Raw genomic sequence first — 24,795 nt, 5'->3', positions numbered from 1 at the left:
GTTTGGAATCTGCAGGTACTTTAGTTCTCATGAGAATCACTTAGATCGCTCCATTGTGACATTTTAGATCAGAGATTTAAGAACATTTTCCTCAAGTGACTCCATAATGGGGCACAAATGCAAACAGAAAAGAACAGAAATAAAAAAATAGAGTGAAGGGCTGTAAGTTGGCTTTTCTAAGTGCTCAGAAAATCCTCTTCTTGGGGGTGCACACAGCTTCGGTTTATGAGATTGCTTCTTTGAAACTGCAACAACGTCAATGTCAACCGAATCTTCCCGTCTAAAGAAGAGTTGTCTCTAATTGGTTATTTTTAGCAATAAAAGGGGACTTAAGAATTGATGACGTCACCCTTGTCTATAACCTAACATGGTTTCACTGAACCAAACCATTCCTTGCCCCTCTGCTCCTCTACATTGGAAGTAAGCATCCATTTAGTATTAAAAATATTCATTGTAGTCCCTGCAGAAGGAAGTAGCAAGTGACAGTGTTGAGAATTACTTTTTCTGTAATGCCAAAGTGATAACCCCCCTTCCCCCCCAAAAAATCACAACACTATTACAGATTTACAATACTATTTTGTAATTTGGGGATATTTTGTAATTTTAGCTTTCCGTGCATATTTTCAATATTCATCCTCTGATGATGATACTCAGCTCCCACTTTGGTTTGGCATAAACTGTAATTCTTAACACTCAGGTAGTGTGTAGCCAAAAGGTTTATTTGCTCCACAGTTAAATATACACATTTATTTGCAGGAAGCTCGGGGGAATTTATGAAGGGAACTACACTGTAAGAAATTAAAGGTTAATGTTCCAGTGGATGGGTTATTGCTGGGCCTCAGGCAGGGGGTCCCCAGGGGAGGTCTCCCATCACTCCTGACCTGGGTTTTCTAAGAAACCCTTGTGTCAGGCCCCTCAGTCTAAAACTCACAGCTTTTCCCACAGGGAGAGAGCTGGCTTTCTGGTTTCTTCCAGCTTCCCACTCCCCCACCCGGTACTGGCCTACACTCTGCTTGACACTGGCGACCCTGAATATCCTTAGCTCTCGGCCTCCCAGGGAGCAGGGGAAGGCCTGGCCATGCAGGAACTGTGCTGTAGGGAGGCCACAAGCAGCTCCATGGGCCTGGGATGCCTTCCTTCAGTGCCCCTGCCAGGGGGAGCTGCAGCCTGCCACATAGTGAGCACTGACCCACTCTGCATGCACTCCTTTCCAAGGACAAACATTAATATTTTAAGAGACTATATGCTTTTAGTTCATATGTAGAAATAATATTTCGTACATTAACGATGTCTCTGCCCTGCCCTTGGAGTATATGGTTCCTCAATGTTGCTCTGAGGGGCTTTTAATTTCTTTTCTCCTCTTTCCATGGCTCACAGGAGAGATAAAAACGTACATTAGCCTTTAACGTCCACTTTTATTGAGACCTGGGGACAGACTCCAAATTCCATCCCACTGTATGGGTTCGGGCCTGCCTTTGATTTAAGGGGAGGGGAAGCTGGGGATTGCCAATATGTCCTACAACTGACCCACAAATAAATAGTTAAAAGACCTGAATAGGCATATTATCATGCTGCAGAGCAAATCGACATACATAGGAGGGAAGGTTGGAATTAAAATATTTTTAATTCACACCTCCAGTTCACAATGCAGATAACTGAATCCGGCTCCCTCTTCCAGGGGGTAGAATGGCCATCTGGGAAGGGTCCTCAGGGTGAGCTGAGGCCAGAGAATTTCTTTGCAGAATTAGAACAAAATTCTGAGGACTGTGACCACTCTAAGTGTGAGATTAACCATCTAGAATTATCTGATACCAACAACAATGACAAAAGAACTCGATCTGAGCCTGCTAAAGGGGGTGATGGGGCCCAGAAAGGGAGGCATTCCTGACCCAGTGGAGGGAGCGTGCCCCTGGGCAGAGCACAAAGTGGTTTTAGGGAAACTCAGGTATTCTAACACAGGTTAGTCACCCGGTGTTCAGTGTTCGTGGTGGATCATGGCATGCAAGGGGGCATGCAAGGGGGGGGGGCGTGCTTGTTTGTCATTCATTTATTCATATATTCAACTACTTTTGATTGAATTCTAGGCTTTGGAACTTTGCATTGCAGAGAATAAAGCAAACTGTCATCACAGAGCTGACCTTCCACAAAAGATAGATCATTGAAAAAGAAGGGAAGGATAATAGTAAGTGTTTAGAATATCGTAAGTGAGCAGAGAAGAGGAGAAGGGATAGTCTGGCAAGGAGTGGGTTTAAAGAATTTTTTAAAAAACATTTTATTTATTTATTTGAGAAAGAGAGCACGAGTGAGGGGAGCACAGAGGGAGGAGGAGAAGCAGACTTCTGAGCAGGGAGCCCGATACAGGGCTCGATCCCAGGACCCTGAGATCATGACGTGGGCTGAGAGCAGATGCTTAATTGACTAAGCCACCCAGGTGTCCCTGGTTTAAAGAATTGAAAGAGGTTGGTCCCTGAGAAGACCACATTCGAGATGAAGGAATGGGCTCTGTCAGCATCTGGATGAGAGTCCTGAGCAGAGGAGCACAAATCAAAGACCATGAGCAAATGGCGGCTGGAATATTCCATAGGCAGCAGGAGGCTAGCGTGGTTGGAAAGGAGTGAGCCCAGAAGCAGGGAGCCGCCCTGAGACTTATGTATAGATTTGTGGGCCGCCCCATATACTTTGGCCTTTTCTCTGAGTGATAGGGGATTATTATCCTTGAGGATTTGAGCAGAGTAGTGACATAATCTGATTTATTTTTTAAAAGAATCACTCTGGGGATCCCTGGGTGGCTGAGCAGTTTGGCGCCTGCCTTCGGCGTGACCCCGGGGTCCCAGGATTGAGTCCCGCGTCAGGCTCCCTCATGGAGCCTGCTCCTCCCTCTGCCTGTGTCTCTGCCTCTCTTTCTCTGTGTCTCTCATGAATAAATAAATAAAATCTTAAAAAAAAAATCACTCTGAGTGCAAGCTGAGGACCATTTAGAAGATCTTTTTTTTTTTAAATTAAGATTTTATTTATTCATTCATGAGAGACACAGAGAGAAGCAGAGACAGAGGCAGAGGGAGAAGCAGGCTCCCTGCAGGGAGCCCGACGTGGGACTCCATCGACTCCATCCCAAGACCCCAGGATCATGCCCTGAGCCAAAGGCAGACACTCAAGCATTGAACCACTCAGGCGTCCCTAGAAGATCTTAAAACAAGCCAGGGGACATAGTATGGTGGCTTAGAATGGGGATATATGGGAGACAGGTAGATTCTTAATATTTATCTAAGGAACAACCAACACTCTCTGCTGACAAACTGAGTGTGGATTATCTGAGAAGAGAGGAGTGAAGACTATGTCCAGGTTTATAGCTCAAGCAACTGGGATGATGGGAATGCTATTTATTAAGTTGACTAAGTTGAAGAAAACTACGGGAGTTGTGTTTGCAGGGAGCGAGGTGGGGAAGATTAATTTTCTTGGTTGTGAAGATGTTAAGTGTGACATACCTAATAGATATCCAAGTGGACAGGCGGTCAAGTAGGACGGTGGGATATAGGTCTGGCTTTCAAGGGAGAGGTGTCGGTACAGATATTATTTTGAGAATCAACATCATGTATGAATTATTCTCTGGTGTTAAAGTAAATTCAGAGTGATCTTAGCATGTCTTCTTTTTTTATTTATTAATTTTTTTAGCATGTCTTCTTAATGTTGATTCACTAATATTATTCAGTACTGGTGTGAGCGTACGTATTGACATATATTTATCATGAGGCAGTATATCCCACTGGTGAACAGCAGAAGTTGGAAGAAATTGAGTTTTAATCCATCTGCTTTGTCATGGAAAAATTACTTAACCTCTTTCTGCCCCAGTGTTCCCATATAAGAATTATAACTCACACTATTATCTATCTCAAATATTTTAGTAAGAATAAAATGAATTAACATATGGTAAGTACTTGGAACAAGTTTGAATACATAGTGAATCCAACACATATTAACTATTATTATCATCATAATTTTTGTTAGTAGTGCTTTTATTCTGTAGTAATGTCATATTTGGAACAGCAAGTAATTTGAGCATATCATTGCTTTCTGTCAGTTTTGAGTGGAAAAATTACTCTAATTTTAGAGCAATTACTTTATTCATATTTATATATGTGTAAATTCTGGTTGTTCCTAATTATAATTATTAATTATTATAACAGTCACATTCCCCAAACATTTAAAAAGAAATTTAAAAAGGACTTCCCACCATGTTTCTTGCAGTGATTTTTATTTTTTTTATTATTGTTTTTTAAAGATTTTCTTTATTTACTCATGAGAGACAGAGACACAGGCAGAGGGACAAGCAGGCTCCCTGCGGGGAGCCGGATGGGGGACTCGATCCCAGGACCCTGGGATCATGCCCTGAATTGAAGGCAGACGCTCAACCACTGAGCCACCCAGGCATCCCAACAATGATTTTTAAATAAAATTATTTGACCATTCGCCAAACTTTGTGGTTATATCTAATATTGTTGGATTCTGAGCGGATGTGCTTATTTTATACTTTTTTTTTAAATGAGAAATAATTTTCATATATTAAACCATAAGGAATTTAAGGTATACTAATATGAGTTTTGATAAATGCATTCATTCATGTACTCTACTCTTTCAATATCTAGAGTATTTCTATCACCCAAGAAAAATCTGTCTTGTTGATTTTGTCTTGTCTGTACCCTGAGGTAATCAGTTACCACTACCCCCAGGAACCATGTTCTAATTTACTGCCTCATATATTACTTTTGCCTGTTAGAGAACATTCTATAAATGGAATCATACAACATGGACTCTTTTTATGTCTGGCTTGTTTTATTCAGCATTATGTTTTTATGGTTGATCTGTGTTTTTGGGTGGATCAGTTTCTTTCTATTGTGATGTATTTTTTCATGGCTAAGATACACCAAAATTTATTTAACCATTTTTCTGTCGATGGACATTTTGGTAGATTTCCAGTATTTTTGCTAATATGAATAGATTTGCTACAAACATTTTTACACAAGTCCCTTCGTTTACATGTGATTTCACATTTTGAGAATAAATACCTAGAGGTGGAATTGCTCGATCATAGAGTCTTTGCATGTTTACGAGAAATTACTAGACTGATTTCTAAAGTGCACTTATACATTTAGACTTCTACAAACATTGTATGAGAAATCCCAGTGGCTCCACAGTTTTACCAACATTCGGTGTTATTTGTTTTATTTTGTTTTGTTTGTTTGTTTGTTTGTTTTCCAGGCAAAGTGCACTTACTGATTTTCCCATTTACTGCTATAATCCCAAACGGGGCTTAGTGCCATGCCATGTGTATTTTTTAAAGATTTTCTTTCTTTCTTTCTTTCTTTCTTTCTTTCTTTCTTTCTTTCTTTCTTTCTCCTTCTTCTTTCTTTCTTTCTTTCTCTCTCTCTCTCTTTCTTTCTCTCTCTCTCTCTTTCTTTCTTTCTTTCTTCTTTCTTTTTCCTTCTTTCTTTCTTTCTTTCTTTCTTTCTTTCTTTCTTTCTTCTTTCTTTCTTTTTCCTCTTTTTCTTTTTCTTTTTTTTCTTTTCCTTTTCCTTTTCCTTTTTCTTTTTATTTCCAGAGCAGTCTCAGTTTTATAGCAAAATTGAGAGGAAGGTACAGAGATTTCCCGTATACCCCCAGCCACACACACACATAGCCACCCCCATTATCATTGCCCATCAAAATGGTACATTTGTTATGTTGATGAACCTACACTGGAACATCTTTATCACTCCAATCCATGGTTTACATTAGGGTTCCCTCTTAGTATTGTACATTCGGAGTTTATAAACAAATGTATAGCGACATGTATTCACCACTATAGTGTCATTCAGAATATTTTCACTGCTCTAAAAATCCCTTATACTCTGCCTATTTATATCTCCCTTCCCTTTAGCCTCTGGAACCCACTGGCTTTTTTTTTTTTCTATCTCCATAGTTTTTCCATTTCTGGTATCAAATAATTGGAGTCATATAGTAAATTGTTTTTTTCAAATCAGATTCCTTCATTTAGTAATATGCATTTAAGATTTCTCTGTGTCTTCTAATGGTTGATAGTTCATTTCTTCTTAGCATGGATAATATTACATTGTCTAGAACTACCATGGTTTATTTATCCTCATAGGAGTTCCCTTGATTCTGTGTTCAAATACTGAGCTGTACATAAGCAAAGTCAGAATCCAAGAGGCCTCTGAAAAAAACAAAACCAAAACACTCTGAGAAAGTACAGCTACCAGGGAAATAAAAACAACAGGGGAGTTGTGACTCTTGCACAGGGCTGGGAGATGCTTAAGTTACCACTGCAGAAAGACTGGAGACAAATTTGTGATACTAGAAGCATTCACTAGACATCTCAGAAAATACATTAAATCTAGAAATAAGGCTGATTTAGCCTTATAGAAAAGGCATAACAAAACAAGTTATCAAATTATAGAGCACAGATGTCCCTTCAGACCACTCCTTTCAACACCATACTGGAAGTTGTAGCTAATGTAATAAGACGAGAAAATAACAGAAAAGGTGCAATGATATAAAAAAAAGAGATAAAATTGTCTAGAAAATAGAACTAAAGACCAGTATGTCATGAACAGATATTTTTATTTGAAATTTATTTGAAATTTTGAGATTTTTATGAATTTTATGAAATTTTAGTAGAGCAAATTGAAACTGTATAAAAATGATAATACATTAAAACAAAGTGGCATTTGTCCCAGGTAGAGGATATCCCACAAAGGACCTGAGAATCTTCTTGGATTCTCTTTTCTTCTAATAAATTTGTCTGGTTTTGGCTTCAGGATAATGTTGACTTCATGGAATGAATAGGGTCTTATCCCTTCTTTTCAGTATTTTGGATGAGGTTACATAGAATTGGTATGATTTCTCTTTTAAACCTTGGTAGAATTCAGCAGTGCATCTGTCTGGTCTGTCATTTTCTTTGTGGGGAGGTGTTAAGTTACTGATTCTATTCATTTAGTAGATCCAAGACTATTCAGGTTATTGATTCTTTTATTTTAATGAAGTATAATTGACATACAGCATCAGTTTCAGGTGTACAACGTAATGATTTGGTACTTGTTTATATTGCAAAATGACCATCAAAGGTCTCATTAACATCTCCACCATGCATAGTTACACAATTTTTTCTTGTGATGAGAACTTTTAAAATCAACTCTCTTAAAAAAAATCAACTCTCAGAAATTTCATATATGGAAAACACTATTAACTATAGTTGCCATGATGTACATTACATCTCCATGACTTATTTATTTTATAACTGTAGTTCGTACATCCTTTTACTTTACATTTATTTATGTGTTTATATTTAACTTGGGTTTCTTGTTGTCAGCATATAGAATTAATGAAATCTGACAATTTCTGTCCTTTAAGTAGAATGCTTAGACCACTAGCATTGCTATTGTAAATTTACTATATTATTTGTTTTGTATTTGTTCTGCTTGTTCTTTCTCTTTTCCATGTTTCCATTCAGTATTTCTTCTTCCACTTTATTCCTTTGCTGACTTGTTCTCTATATTTTTGTGTGTTATTTTAGGAATCTTATTATTTCAGCGTGTTTAAATTATCACAGTCAATATTCAAGTAATGTTTTACCACTTATAGTGTAAGAAGTTTATGGCGGGACTGTCCATTTATTTTCTTCTGATTTTTTGCAGTTTTGGTCATACGTAATATGTTATTTTTGTCCTATGTCTTACATATAAACATTTTTTCCACCCATATATTGTAATTGCTTTTATTAAACCGTGCATTAACCTTTCAATATATTTAAACAAAATAAAATTCACGTATTTATTCATGTGTTACCACTACTGTTTCTTTTTGTCCCTTTGTGTGTGTCCACAGTTCAATGTGGAATCATTTTCTTGCTTTTTGAAGAAACTTCTTTAACGTTCCTGTACTGTGTCTTCTGATGATTAATTTCTTCAGGTGTTATGTATGTGAAAATGTCTTTACTTTTTTTTCAGAGATATTTTCACTGGATTGATATATCTAGGATGATGGCTTTATTCTTTCTATGCTTTAAAAGTATTGTTTTTTACTAGCATTTTTTTCAGGTAAGACGTCTGCTGTCATCTTTATATTTTATCATAAGTAACAAGTTTTTTATTTTTCTGACTGCTTTAAGGATTTTGTCTTTATCTCGGTTTTGAGGAATTTGATTATGATGTGCCTTGGTGTCATTTTTAGTGTACTTTTGCTTTGATATTGTTGAGTGTATTGATGTGTTGATTTATATAGCTTTCCCTGAATTTGGAGCATTTCCAGACATTATTTCTTCAAGTAATTTGTCTCTCTCTGCCTTTTGTCTACTTTAAGGATTCCGAGTCCCAAGTATATTCATGGCTTGAAGTGATCCTGTAGAGCACTGACATTCTTTTCTTTTTTCTGTTTTTAAAAATTTATATGTTCTACTTGTACAGTTTCTATTGCTCTACCTTGAAATTCACTGCTCTTTTAAACTGTAATGTCTGATCTCCCATAGAGTATATTTTTTATTTCAGGCATTGTAGATTTCAATTCTTTGTATTTGATTTGGGTATTTTGGTAACTTCTGTACCTTTCTTCTTAAATTTATGAGCATTTAGAATACAGTGTTAATAACAGTTTTAATATCCTCTTCTGCAAATTCTAATATCTTTGTCAGTCCTGATTCAGTTACAGTTGATTAGCTTTTTTCCTGATTATTATGTGCCATTTTTTTTCATTCCTGGTAATTTTTTTTAAGATTTTATTTATTTATTCATGAGAGACAGAGAGAGAGAGAGAGGCAGAGACACAGGCAGAGGGAGAAGCAGGCTCCATGCAGGGAGCCTGACATGGGACTCGATCCCCTGTCTCCAGGATCACACCCTGGGCTGAAGGCAGTGCCAAACCGCTGGGCCACCTGGGCTGCCCCATTCCTGGTAATTTTTAATTGGATCCCAGACAGTATAAATTTTACCGCTTTGAATATTTTTGTCTTTCTGCAAATATTCTTGAACTTGTGCTGGATGAAGATAAGTTTCTTGGAAGTGGTTTGATCATGTGAGTCTTGCTTCTAACATTTGTTAGGAGTACAGAGCAGTGCTGATCCTGGGGCTATCTCCCATGCTAAGGCAAGAGGCTTCTGTGAGCTCTGCCCAGCTCCCCCTGAACTGTGGGATGCATCAGTGTGGGTGGTGGGAACAAGCACTGTGCTCAGCCACCTTTTCCTACTGTGCACTGTCCTCAGTCTCTGGTAGTTTCCGTACACACATGCCCTCTTCAGTTCTTAATGGAATTCTCAAGGGAAATACTCTGTGCTTCTTGTACATACTCCCTCCCTGGCACTTTGGTTTTAGAACTCTGTCTGCCTTAGTGAGAGTGTTCTCTGCAGCATGTCCTGAGCCTGAGTCTGCTTATCTCTGCCTGGGTCCGCTTCCTCCCACTATGACATGGCCTCAAACCCCTCTTAGGAGAGTAAACTAGAGCAGTTGTATTATCTCACCTGTTTCTTCCAGGCACCACCATCATCTGCCTTTTGTCAAGGATCAAAAACAGTGTTTTGTATATTTTATCTAGTTATTTGGCTGTTTCTGGTAGCAGGGCAAGGGTAGTCTCTTTTACTTTGTCCTAGCTGGAAACAGATGTCTCTGGACGTACCACACTGATATCAAATGGAGGCTTACAATAGCACAAACATCCAGAGGCTTCAAGGAAATATTCTTTAAAGTAAGAAAAAAAGACTTGAAAATCTCTGGTTTAAAAATACAATTGGTTACCAAAAATCTTATTGTTGAAATTGATATGATCTAAAAATCATTGTAATTAAAAGGAGAATGTATTTTGAAAGGTTAAGATATTTAGGGAAATTAGTTGTTTTACAAGAAAGTTTTTTTTTTTTTTTGTTTAGGGTGACTTAGTTTAATCAGATGTTTTTCTTGATATCTAATTTAGATTTTTTTTTTTTTTGGTGTGTGTGTGTGTAATAAATAGTGTTTTGGAAAAGAAATAAGAGATGTAACTTTGGAGCATGTAACATTGTGAGACAGGTCAGGTTTAGGGGACCCTTAAGAAGAAATCTACCTGCCAACAGTGTGAGGAAATTGGATTCTTAAGGAGTGACATAGGGCGTAGGAGAAGTTAAAAGTAACAGAGCAGAAAGCAACAACATGAAAATTCTTAAAATTTCACATTTTGCTCTTAGCTAGTCCTTTCTTGCCTATTACACTTTCTGGCTGGAGGAAGGAAGGGCTACATGTCAGAGCTGGGGGCAGGCCCTGCTATACGGAACAATAGTACAGTCTGTAATTTTCCATGTGTTACTTCTCCAACTTTGTTCCTATGAAAAATACAGGGTTATTTGTGGACAAGAAAAAGAAAAGTCTACATGCCAAAGCTTCTTGTTGTAGATAATGGTCCAAATTATGACCTAACTTTTATAGCAAGAGTTATTGGTGTTGTATCTCAAAAAACAATATCCCACTAACTAATATGAACTTGACTTGCACCTTGAAAATGGGAATCTTCAGGTGTGGAGATTTCATGGTGCAGTAGTGAGTGTCAGAGGACTGGAAACCAACAAAAATAGATCCTATTCCAGGTACTAGAATACACAGTTATGCAAGGTCTGCTATATCTCTGTGACTCATCCTCTGAAAACTCCGAATAATGATTCCCCCTTCTTACATAAACATGAAGCTTGAGAGAATGTTGCATATTGTGGGGAATCTCCCTTTCTCGTCTAAAAGACACATTACTTTCCTCAAATCTGTTATTCCGCCTCATGGTCTAGTTCCTAGATTGAATATATCTGGGTTCATTTTTTCTTAATGCATTGGCTGGTTGATTTGGGTTAAATCCTACTTTCTCATTCACCTAAGCACCTATAAAATCCTAAAATCCTAAAATCCATATGTTTATGAACATATGGTATAATTCTAACTCCTGAACGTTTCACCTAAGAATATGACCAGAAAATAAAGCAGCCACAAACCATGAAAGGGGAAAAAGCCTAAGAAAACATTTTTCGAGCTCATTCACCTCCATCAAGACTGGTGAATTTAAACTGGCTCATTGAAGCAGCAAATACATTTTGTCTCCCTACCGAGCATAACCTCTGTAGAATCACATAAATTTTTCTTCCCATCTCTGGGATCTGTTTCCTCTTCAGTGGATTCTTGATGATAGCAAAGCACTCGAGGTGTATTTCTGGTTAACGTTTGACAGCGTTAAGTGTTAATTTGATAATTCAAATTTTGCCTCTGACATTAGTAGGACTCTCAAAATATGTCAAGGAGGAAGGAAAACAAGCTGATAAGATTTAAGCACATCTCACTGCATGAAGATGTTTAATGTTAATGTAATGGGAGACAACCAGTATTTTTGCGTTCTTTCGAACGCAGAAGAAAATGTGTAGTTCTCTGTCCTTATTGACTCCTCTGGGCATAAAAAGAAATGAGAATAGTTCAAATAAAATTACCTTTGACTTTTGTGAGAAGATTTAAAAAGAAAAATCTGATGTATGATGTTATATGATTTGTGGTCTGAATAAATACAGCTCTGTGGCATCCTTTAGCTGCCCTGTTGTAGGCTTTAAGACTTTGAAATTTGAGACAAAAAGCCAATCCTAGAATAAGAACAGTAGTAGTTACCAAGTGCTGAATGTTTACCTATGCCAGGCACTATGTGACTTTACATCTATTCCTCGTAATAAACTCAAGATTTAAAGTAGAATTTTTCACAGGTAGATGACAAAACTGATGTATAATGATAATAAATACCATGGCCAAGACAACAAAACCTCATGGGAAGAAATTATTTGCAACTGGGAGTCTTTTGTCATCATAATTTATGTCCTTATCCTCCACAGACTAACAATTAAAAAAAAAAGATGTTTGACAATTAACTTGTTAGAACACAAACATATTAGCTGAGGAAATCTAATTTCTACACAATAAAATAGCTAATATTCTCTTTTCATTATTAAAAGAGATAGAAATAAAAAGATGTAAATAGGAAGTTTCCCAGTTATTTGTTAATCCACCCAAATTGCCTTTGATTTCTGATAAAGTAGACTATAGAGTCTCCATGTGTATTTTATATTCAATTATTTCATGTTTTACTTATTCTTTCTAATTCTTTGCTTTTGGATTTACTGTTATCATTCTAACTCCTGGAAATGGATATTTAAATTGTGTTTTTAACTTAATTTTCTAACATATACATTGAATGCTATTAGCTCCCATACAACAGGGCTTTAGCTGCTTCCTACACAATTTTATACGTAATATTTTGTTATTTTTTATGTTTTTAATTTTAATTTCTCATTTTACCTCTGAGTTTTTTGTTAATCATTTAATTTCCAAACATCTGTGGATATTTAGCATATTTACAGTATGATCAGAGAGTTTAAAAGTTTTTATATCAGTCTATTAAGCCTTTTCAAGACTTGCCTACAATATCGTTCAGCATCAACATAACTTGTTGATTAGCTCTGTTGATTACTAATGAAAGAGTATTGATGCGCATTAATTGTGAATTTGTCTTCTTTTAGATTGTATCAGTTTTTTTTTAAATGTTTGAGGCCATGTTATGTGCATACAGATTTGGGATTATTAAACCTTACTTGTGTCTTGACTCCTATAACATTATCTCTTACAATGCTCATGGTCACAAACCAATAAAGCATTGAACCTAGTCAATACATTTTATTAGAGAAGAAAGAACTAAATAAAATAAAATAAAATAAAATAAAATAAAATAAAATAAAATAAATAAATAAAATAATGAGGAAAGAAAGAGAAAAGGGTTTATGTCCTTAACATCCCATGAGATAGACTATATTTTCTGTGATTACTGAAACAAAGTAGCACAGGCTTAATGGCTTAAAACAACACAAATGAATGATCTTACAGGTCTAGAAAAAAACTATCTGAAGTGAGTCTCACTTGGCTAAAACCAAGACTTTGTGGGACTATGCATCTTTTGGAACTTCTAGGGGAGAAACCATTTCCTTGCTTTTTCCAGCTTCTAGAGGCTGTCCTCATTCCTTGGCTCATGGTCCATCTTCAACGGTTTTCATCTTTAAGTCCTGTAAATACATTGCTCCAGACTTTGCTTGTTTCATCACATGGCTTTTTCCATCTCTGAGACTCCTTCTGCCTCTGTCACTTGGAAGGACCCTTGTGATGATAGTGGACCCATCTGGATAATGTGGCATAATGTCTCCCAAAGGTCAGCTGACTAGCAAACCAAATTCCACTCGCATCCTCAATTACTCTTTTCCGTGTAACTGAACATGGTCAGAAGTTCTGGACATAAGGATGTGCCATCTCTGGGTGGCCAGAAGTCTTTGTAACATGGCCATTCTGGGGCCCCCACTGAAAGTCTACGCTAATTCTCTGAATCCATCATCTTTGGGGACCATCTCAATTTCAATTTTTTGTTTTCCCAATTACACAGGAAGAGATTAAGAGCAGACCAGGGTTGCTCGGAGTCTGTCCATTCCACACTAAGTCCTGTTTTCAGGAATGGCCCTTGGGAAGTAACCTTTGGGTGGCTGGAATATCCTGCCCGGGCCACCCCATATCTTCATGACCAGATGACATCATGACAACAGTGTGATTTCTTGTGCATGCATTATTTTTTTCCCAAGTCTGTGATGACACTGTTAAAACTCAGCTTTGCTTGGGTGATTTTTAGTTGTCATCTCTCTTCTCCCAGCATCTCGGTGGAAAAAGCTAGGAGGTGGTGTCTTTGCATTTGCTGTGTAGTAGAGCGAAGCAGACAGAAGGTCTGCTGGGCTCATCATGAGGCATTGTCTCCTCCTCCGATAGGTCTGAGGACCTGGGCCTGTGTTCGATGGGAGATTTTACCTGGCACAGGCTGCTTCTCTAGGCAGAAGCACACTGTTCTCGATTCCCATTCAGTCCTGCCTGTCATTTCACGAGTTTATTGGTAAGCTCACTCATTTCATGCCAGATACATGCTACTACCACCGGCTTTTCTCCTATCTTTAAGTCCATTAGCAACACGGCCGGCCTCCTAATTTACCTTTGGTGACATTGTCCCTCACTGCATCCCCCAGTTGCAGTTGTTTTTCCCATCTTCCTTCTCATGCTTATCCAGGGCTATGTAGGCCACAGTGTGTTCGTGGCAGCGTCCCACTGCTGATACCCATTCCTACTTCCCACGATCCACATTTACTTCTCACCTCTGTTGGTTTTGTGCGGAGGGTGGCTCAGTGACTCAAGGAGCTGGGGGCGATGACATTGCTTAATCTGACCACCTTACTATGAGAAATGTATTGAGTTCTTTGTTTTAGTTTTTTTCACTTTGGCTGACAGTTTTGTTCATAGTACGTTGCTTCTAACAAACCATATGGTGCTGTCTAGCTGCAATGGGGCTAGAAAGTACACTTTCCAATCTCTTGGAGGGAAAGGAGCAGGGTATTGGTCAGCACAATTCAAGTCCACCCCAGGAACTGGCTTTCGTTGACTTTAAGCTTGTGTTAGGCTCAGGGGCAGGAGGCTTGCATACGTTATTCCTTTTTGTTCTTAGAATAGCTGTGGAGCATAACTATTCACAATTTCACTGAGGCTTATGTAGGTTTAGTGCTTAACTGTAGGCATAGCTACTTAGTACAACAGCCAGGGTTTGAATCCAGAGTCTGACGCCATCTAGATCTGTGTATTTTCTTCTTCTGCATAAAACTTTTGTGCAATATTTACTGAATGAGTAAATGGCATGTGTTATGGTATCTGGTGCTGTCTTATTCAATTCTCTTTGGGGGAATTTTTTTTTTCTGTGTGTAGATTGGAAAAGTAGGTACAGTTAAAGTTCTATTCACTCTGCTTGATAAAAAAATAAGCATTCTGTGGGCTTTGTTGGCAAACTTTTTAGGGGACTTTTCATATCATTCGTCTGGACTGCAATAAACCATAATTGGCACAATACGTAGTTTTAATAAAATCACAAGGTTATTTTGGTTTAAAAAGAAGTTTTGGAAGAAGACACATTTTATCAGATTTAGTTCAATGTTCTGTGGGAGACAAGAGTGTGGCTTAGAAGGACATCTTAAGAAGGGGCTCCTGGGTGGCTCAGTAGGTGAAGCATCTACCTTTGGCTCAGGTCATGATCTCAAGGTCCTGGGATTGAGTTCCTAGTTGGGATCCCTGTCCAGTGGTGACTCTGCTTCTCCCTCTGACTCTGCCTGTGGCTCCCACTACTTTCTCTCTATTTCTCTCATAAATATTTTTTAACAACAACAACAACAACAAAAAAGCATCTCAAGAAATCTCTCATTGTGATGGAATTTGACCATAGATCATGTGTGTGTGGGAGAAATGTGATCTGACACCTGAAAACAAGGGGACACGAGGGCTGTGCCCCCTAAATGTTTGTAATTTATGTCAAGACTTGCTGTGCTTTACATCAAAGCTTGCAACAGCACATTATGAGTTAAGACAGGATGCATTTTGTTTGCATATTGGGAAGAGCAGACGGCCTGTTTTGTGCCAGACAGCGTGCGTGGTGCTGCAGTGTGAATTTTCATAGACGATTTAAAGGAAATTGGTAAGTTCAAATGACCTGAATTTTAAAAAAGGGTACCCTTGCTCCCACTCTTTATGCCATTATGAGCAAACTCCACTTGTTGGCACCCCCGAAGCTTCTAAAATAACAGGAAAATGCTTCTAAAAGTTGGAGAAATAAAGTTGAAAGAAAAGTGAAGCAAAATTAACCGAATGCCACAGTTAATCTTATGTCAAAAGAGTCGTTGGGCAGAAATAGGGAAAAACTGCAGAAACCCTTCCAGGCCAGTAATTTCCAGAGAGGTTCATGATGTGTGAATCAACCTGATGTGAAGAGAGACTTGATTATCAGGTGTGTTCGTAACCCCCTTCTTTTTTTAAGAGAACAATATTAGTAACATCACAGATTTTCCTTCTGAGATGAGTGTGCTTCTCTGCTAATTTTGAAGGCCTGTGGTTTCCTTAAATCATTCAGACAGGTCACAGCCAAGAGTGGCTGTCAATAAAAGAGCAATTTGTCTTTCATCTGGACACACACGATGGTGCCTTTGCTGCCACTAGTTATTGTGTGCTGGAGGTCTGCCCTTTCTCTTCACAGATCTGAAAACCATTGTTTTGTGTTGTTGCAAAGGCTAACTTGCCCGCTGCTCCTCCCGCGTAGCTCACCAACATTCACTACTGAAAGCTTGACGCTACATTTCGTGGTTGTTAAGGAATTCTATGTACAGAAAAACTTGAGTTTTCTTAGTAGATTGTTATTACAATAGGTGCAATTTCTTTTTCTGTAATTAGGCTTAAATTTTTGTTGGATGTGAAGAGGGCCATTTTGGTCATGGTATACATGTTAAGGAAAGGCACGAGACCTTTCGACGTGCAAATGAGTCAGGCAAGATAAATTAGGCGATACTGTGACAATGAGCAACCCCCCATCCTTTTTGTTTAGTATCTATCTATCTATCTATCTATCTATCTATCTATCAATCTATCATCTATCATCATCTATCTTATTTTATTTACTTTTTTGTTTATTTTTATTTTTTGCAACCCCCTATCCTAGGGGCTTAGGGTGATGAAGGATTTATTTCTCATCCACACAGCATGTCCATCATGGGCTGACTGGGAGCTTTGCCCCATGTCCTCTTCATGTCAGCACCCAGGATGTAAAAACCATCTCCTGAAACATTCCAGGTGGTGTCAGGGCAAAAGAAAATAGAGTTGCATGTATAATCTGTATTTCCATAGTCGAGATACACTGGTTCTTAAAACTTCCCTTTGGTAGTGACACAAGACTCTCCTGCTCACATTTTCGTTGGCCAGAGAGTTGCATGAAGAGCAGTTCAATTGTGCCGTGTGACCAGAAGGAAAAGAAGCAGAATATTTATGAGTAATCCTACCAACCACCACAGAAATCATGTACACGTGTTGGTATACATATATTAAGAAAATGCCTTTTGGGGGTACCTGGGGGGGGATCAGCTGGTGAAGTGTCTGCCTTCGGCTCAAGTCATGATCTCAGGATCCTGGGGTCCAGATGTGCATCAGGCTCCCTGCTCAGAGGAGAGTCTGTCCCTCCCTTCCCTCCCTGCTTGTGCACTCTCTCTGTCTCTCTCTCTCTCCCTCTCTCTCTCTCCCTCTCTCTGTGTCAGATAAATAAATAAAATCTTTAAAAAAGAGAGAGAAAAAACATCTTTCTGAGAAATTTGTGATTTGGAGAATTTTGACTTATTCACATCCTCTGATTTTTTGGAAGAATTATTTAGAATTTATCTAAAAGGGACTATGATACACAGACTATAATAACCTTGTTTTTGTTTTTTGTTTTTGACAAAGAAGCATCTGTTAAATGTCTTGACAACCGGATCTGTCCAGTCTAGACACCATTACCTTATTGCAGTAACCCATCTGGTTAATCTGATTTGACAACTATACTAGTTTTTCATCTTGGAACATTAATAACCACAGAGGATTATTTGAGAATCACTGAATGCAGGGTCTGTAATAAGAACCATACATGGCTTACTGAGCCAACTTGATATAGGACTCAAGCCCTAGCAAATGTACATACTAGCACTATTTAAAGCTTCAGATCTTTTGAAAGTTTGAAAATTCATAAATCTCTCCTTTTTAAAAAGATTTTATTAAATTTGCTTTTAATTTTAAGTAGGTTTCATGCCTAGCAGGGAGCCCAATGTGGGGCTTGAACTCACTACCCTGAGATCAAGACCTGAGCTGAGATCAAGAGTCAGATGCTTAACTGACAGAGCCACCCAGGCATTCTTTAAGGTTTTATTTTTAAGTAATCTCTACACCCAATGTGGGGCTTGAACTTATACCCCTGAGCTAGCCAGGCGTCCCCCCATCAATCTCTCCTAATTGCAGACATTTCAGTACTTTGTTGTGTAGCTCTGCTCCGGGTATTATGGTATTATCCATTCTCTCTGAAATTGTTGCTGGTTACTGAAAAGAAGCTTTCAGTCTAGTTCAGTGGTTCTCAAATTTGGTTGAACATTAGAATATCTCCGGGGGTTTACTAAATGGGAGCTTACGTGCTGGGGAAATTCCAAAGGAGTAGGTTTTAGGTGGAGCCTGGAATGTGTGTTATCCAGGAGATGCTGATGCAGAGATCTCTTCTACTAAGTATGCCCAGCAGTCTTAGAGAGTCACACTAACTAAAATGTCTAACAAAATACCTGGTACTTAAGTACTTAATAAGTGACGGCTGTTGTTAATTTCTTGCATTGATTGTCAGTGTCAATATTGCTACTCGATTTCTTACCATAGCAGCACAAAGAACAGAAGCCTCCATCCCTTTTGGATTCGCAGTTTGCCCTTTGGACAGAAGGTAGACAGATGCCTTTCAGGTGTTCCCCATGGCAGACGACCCCATCGCGAACTCCCCATTCCTGGCTGTAGTCCAGTCACTTAGAGTCTGCCTCCCAGAGATATTTTATAAGATAAATGCAACAAAACATCAAGAAGAGTTTCTCTCACAGGTGAATTTAGCACTGACGTTGGATAACAGTTGCAGCTCTAAAGCTAACTAATTTAGGACATTAAGGAAAAAATGATTAAACTATAGAAATATTCAGTGGATATTTCTAGAACTACCTCTGTGTTGTAGACCAGTGGTTGACACATGCTTTTTGTTACAGAGATGGAATAAAAGATCACAGTGAGGGACAGAAATGTCCAGCTGCCTCCATTAATTCCCCTCATTTCTTCCTCCCTTTTTTTTTTTAATTTTTTTTTATTTTATTTTATTTATGATAGTCACAGAGAGAGAGAGAGAGAGAGAGAGAGAGAGGCAGAGACACAGGCAGAGGGAGAAGCAGGCTCCATGCACCGGGAGCCCGATGTGGGATTCGATCCCGGGTCTCCAGGATCGCGCCCTGGGCCAAAGACAGGCGCCAAACCGCTGCGCCACCCAGGGATCCCCATTTCTTCCTCCCTTAATAGATGTAGAGGAGATTGGCTGACCCCACTGTACCCAGTAGAAGACTATCTGAGAAAGCCTTTACGGAATGCTTTTTGAAGGAGGACACTTTTCTGATATAGATCCCTCCTCTATACCACTGCCTCACTTTCTTCTGTCTTGGGACACATTTATAATGGCCAGGACTCTAGCAGCCACCTCAAACCATGAGTTATGTTGAAGGAGAGAATCTGTGTGGCTCAGGGTGCTTTCTCCACTAGCAGAAAGAGGGATTGAGGCTTGGCCTCCGCAGTTTTAGAGTTGTCAAATCTGCATTGCACTACCTATATCCCCAAAGCATTAAATTTTGATCTTTAAGTTTGTGTTACTTTCCTTTTTTGTTACTCTGTCCTATGTAACTCTTGGGGGACAGGGGGCAAAAAAAATATATTGGAACAAGAGCAAGATAGTTTGAGAAAGATACAGAAGACAGAGGTAGAAGACAGAGAATGAGCGAGGTAGTCGGTGAAAGATACAGAAGATACTGAAGACAGAGGTAGAAGACAGAGGGTGAGGGTGAGAGGGGTAATTGGAGAAAGATACAGAAGATACCGAAGACAGAGGTAGAAGACAGAGGGTGAGAGGGGTAGTTGGAGAAAGATACAGAAAATACAGAAGACAGAGGTAGAAGACAGGATGAGAGGGATAGTTGGAGAAAGATGTGGGCATCTGGATACATGACAAGGGAACTAGAGAAAGAAGAAAGCTGGGCAAAGGGAGGACAGAGGGCCCTGAGAAAGCCATGAAGTGGCTGTGATGTGAGAAAGGAAACATGGACTCACCTCATGCCCATAGATGTGGCAATTACAGGAGTTGGTGTAACTGTCTGCTTAGGGCTGGTTTGCTTGAGGTGTCTCACTCACAAACCAAAATATATTGTCTGCATGGCTGTTTGCTGTGGTTTTCCAGCTTCTTCATGGAGTAGCGCGGTGCAGACCTGTAAGGACTGTTACCACACGTTACCTTCTTCTAACGCTTGTTTCCTCAGGAGGACAGAGCCCTGTTCAGTGACGAGTGCGTAACTGAAATCCAGCCAGTTTTTTACAGAACTAGGTTTCGGTCATTTTACTTTACATGTCATGCATTATGTAATATTATGTATTTTATTTTAGTCAAAGTATTGCATATACAAAATAGAGGTGGTGAATAAACAGTTTCAAAGGAGCTTAAAGCAGTCTTCTGGTAGTTTTTTTTCTTTTTTTCTTCTGGTAGTTTAAATACCATTTTGATCCCTGTCTAGGAAATCATGCTTATAAGCTATAATAACTCAATTTTCAGTCAAGAAGCAATTTTGGACTAATTCCTTAAACATAATATATTTCTAATATGTTTTGAAGCAGAGATGTGTCCAACAGCTTAAATATCTGTGATTATTAGCAAGAATATAACCGCAATGATTTTATTCATATTCAGATAGATACTGTATTTCTTTCTGTACGAGTTAGGGTACAAAAAGCAATGTACCCCTGAAGAAAATTGAGATTTCTACTATTTTTTTTTAAACCTTGAACTTTAAAAGATGTTGCAGAAGAGAATAAAGTAGATTTGTGTGAACAGCTGCTATATTCAAAACAGTGCTGCAATGGGGGGGGGGCACCCGTTATTTGCCACCTGCTTACAAAATGGTACAACGTGGGTTCTCAGGAACAGAGTCCTAAACCCTGAGTCTGTCATGGTTTTTCGTCACCATCTGGAGCTGGGCAGAGCTGCCTCCCTTTCCTGGGCCAACTTTGCCTCAACAAAGAAGTAGAGAGAGGAAGAGAGAGGGGTTGTTGCAAGGTAGGCCAGCTGCCAGGCACAATTAGTGCAACTGTCCTTTATCTCTGCACATTTTTAATTAAGAAACATAAAAGAGCTCACCGAACACAAAGAGGCTGGCTTTTCAGAAACAACAAGGATGAATGTTCGTTAGAGTCACAAGCAGTCATCACAGGCAGAAGAAAAGATATTTCAAAAACAACACATATCTAAACAAACATTTTAATGAAAACCTTAGAATTTTATAGAATTTGTTGCTGAGAGTCCGTTTAAGGCAGTCAGGAGAAGGCAGGATATTAATGTTTGATGAGGAAACAGTAGCTATTAGTTCAAGTATTTGCTTCTCTAGCCAGACTTTTTTTTTTCTTCTCTTCTTTTTTTCTTTTCTCCCCTTTTGAGGGGAAAGCTCTGAGTTTGGAATTGAGACTTGAGAATTTCAGACTTGCCACTTATTAGATGCTTCTGTTGGGAGAAAGTGAATATGTGATCAAGAGAATAAACACTTGAAATTTGTGTATATGTCTTATGCTCCCACACCCACCTATTTTTAGGGTATTCCATCTCACAGGGCAATGAAAAGACCACTAAGATTTCAGGTCTAATATTGATATTCTAGTCAAGTATTTAATAATTAAATGATTATTAATAATTATTAGAATTATAATTATAGAATTAAACAATACTTTTTATAGAATTTTTTAATAGAATTTTTTAATTTTATAGAATTTTTAATTATAGAGTTAAACAATAATAATAATTAAACAATAGTATTAATAATATTAATAATTAATCTCAAATATTTGCATCTTGGGTTTGGGTGGGCATATGTGAGTCCATGTAGCTCCTATTATGAAATATTTCTGTTTCATAATAATGTATTTTGGAAACTACCAGAACATCAAGGAATTACTAGAAAATGTTTCTTTGTGATGAAAATATCTGGATATAAAGAGCCAACCATAAATCCCATATCTACATCTCTGGATATATAGCAAACATATGTGACTCACGGATGACACAGAAATTAAATATCTAAGTAAGAGACTGCTTTTTGTTTTGCTCTCATATCAATAATGTGTAGATAGATACACTCTCATAAACTCTTTAAGCATGTGAGTTATGGGGAAATGCACTGTTTCATTTGGTAAAGGGTAATCTACATGCAAATGAGGCATCTTACTATTTAGAATTCAGGTTTTTACTCAATCCCCCCACTTTTGGTTACTCTCAACTATGTCTGGTTTCCCTGAGCCTGAGGTTTCTTGGTTTCTTTTCAGAAAACAGAACTTCCTTCTTCTCCTCAGGTGTATGCAGGAGACAAGTTCCCTGGTGCATAGGACAATGAAAATGTAGGCATTTCTCTTCTCTTCTAATTTATTAATATGGAATTTAAGTGAAACCTTCAGCTTCCAGGTGAATTTGGCACACATTAGCGATTCCTTTCATTGGCTGGATATGAGAAGTACCTTGAAAGTTTAAGGGAAACAAAATCAAGAAAATGAGAGAGAGAAAAAGAGGAGGAAGAAGGAAGGAAGGAAGGAAGGAAGGAAGGAAGGAAGGAAGGAAGGAAGAAAGGAAGGAAGGAAGGAAGTCAGCCAAGGAGAGAGGGAGAGAAGGAGAAGGAAGGAAGAAGGAAAGGAAAATGAAGGTGTGTATTATTAGCTCAGAGAGTCTTTTACTTGGGTGCTGGAGGTGGTTACTGATCCCAGGTATTGATAAAACACCCAACATGACATTAGTGGTCAGCGCCCCCCACCCATGGGGTCTTCCGTGTTCCCTTTCCTACATCCTCTCCTACCACCACCAGAGTATCAAGGTGCTCTGGCCACATTCCTGCAATTGCTGTTTTATTTTAACGCTCCAAGAATGAGCTCTTCCTAGGGGCTCGGCTGTTGTTTTCCCGTTTCTTGCAATTTTATCACCACGATAGTTGCCTTCTGCTTCCTCACCTTTCATTAAAGAATCTACTAAATATCCAGATTTGTGCCACTGTTTTCTTCAGCACCTGATTTGGGATAGCAGCACTCTATTCTTTATCCCCCCTGCTTCCCTCTGTGTTTTATTTTTTCCTAATGCATGTCTCCTTACTTTTAAAGAATTTGCATTTTATGTAGTCATTTTCCCTTGATTTTCCTAATAGAACAGATACGCTATAAAGCAGGAATTTATATTGCTCTATTCCCAGTTTTTTTTCCTTTCCTCAAAGAGAGCTAGATATAATTCCATGTTAAATAAAGAGTTCTTGACTGCAGCAGTAAATGAGTGACCTCATCCAAATGGAAAAAAAAAAAACAGAGAAAACATAATAACATAAAACTTTACATTTGTTTTGTCTGCTTTTAATAGATCAAGAGGACTTAAAAATTAGGGATAGAGCAATTCTGAATTATATTACTACTAAATTATTCATGTTTTCTAACAGTTCAGTTGATACTAAACACCCAACGTAAAAAAAAAAAAAACTCTATAAAATAAGCTTAGAATTAAAAAAAACCAACAAATGCTTGGAAATTAAAAGTAAAAACAAAGACAAAACTCCATTCCTAAACAATTTTGAGCTACTGTGATAGAAATAATAATAAAATACCTCATTTTAGACTAAGTAAATGATGAACAAACAGAAACTCAACATTATGTCAACAGTAACAAATAAGATCAGTTTCCGGATCTGACCCAGAAGAGTTAACCCCAAAAGTTAACAGCCTGATAAAAAATTTACTCGAATATGTATTGAAATCAGTTGATTACACAGAGATACATGAGCTTCCACACAACCAAAAAGTCTTGAAATAAAATAGGGTATATTTAAGTAGGCGCATTTGGAAAAGTTTTAAAATGTATTTTTTCCTTTGTGTTTCTATACAATATTTATAAATCTTCACTCATGTATCCAAATGTGTTTTCTTATTACAGGTCATATTTACTATATGAAAAAAAAAAAACATTTTCTCTGGGGCTAGTAATGAAGCCAAGTTAATGTCTTGGCATCAGGCTTTATTGTCTTTTTGTGTCACGAATCCCCTCTTGTTGTGAAACATTCCCTCGTGTGGTCAGGACGAGCCACCATCCTCATTTCAAACTGGCCAGTGCCATACAGAACACCCCGTGATGGTACGGTGGGTAAAACAATAAACACCCCCTGTCTCATGAGCAGGGGACCTGGAATCCCAGGCTCTATGACAGTGGGGGCATCTATCACCAAATGCCATTGACGTCACTCTGGGAATATTGGGGAGCAGACAGAGTGGGGTCATCATGCCAAACACATGAAGGTCTTAAAAATTTGTATAATTTTTATTTTGTTTGCAGAATTTGAAACAGTTTAAAAAAAATATAAGCATGGAAGTCTATTACTACCTTCAGGGACTGTGGGACTGTCCACTTACCCAGCTCATCAAAGGCAGGACTTTGGGTCTGCTGTGGCCAGAGCCACAAGATGAGCAGATCTCTGGACGGCAGTGCTGTTGGTTTAGAAGCGTTCTTTATGGTCTAGAAATCATCACACCTGGGGGAAGAAATAGATAAATAAGATGTAGACGAAGGGTGATTCACACTTCAGCTCATGAAGTGTGTTTTGGTATAATGCTATGTATCAAATATGTCTCAATAAAAGGAAAAAAGTGCAAAAAAAGTTTCACCTGGGTTGCAAAAGTAAGTAAGTGGAAAAATACCTATTCTTTGTTCATTGTGTAATTTTGTGCCTGTTCTAAGCAAGAAGCAGGATGAAGTGAATGACAGATACACAAAAAGTAATCAGTTTCAATTCTTATATAAAACTATCTGATTTTTACCACGAATCCTTAATTCTGCCCAAATGTCTTCCTAAAATCCTCTTCTAATGTTAAAATTTCAGTGGATCGACAAGTCTCTTCCTTCTTTTTTGCTCTTTTAAATATTAGCTGGCTCGCAAGTGTCACTTCAGCAAATGAAAATTTTTGCAAGGATTGTGCTTAGAACTTAGCATCCCATTAAATAAATTAAAAGATTTCTTGAAACGACATGACCGACAACTGCTAACTATTGAGGTAAAAACACTAC

The sequence above is a fragment of the Vulpes lagopus genome, chromosome 14 (genome assembly GCF_018345385.1).
Source record: "Vulpes lagopus strain Blue_001 chromosome 14, ASM1834538v1, whole genome shotgun sequence".
In the NCBI taxonomy this organism is placed as follows: domain Eukaryota; kingdom Metazoa; phylum Chordata; class Mammalia; order Carnivora; family Canidae; genus Vulpes; species Vulpes lagopus.
Note: the sequence above shows the minus strand (reverse complement) of the source record.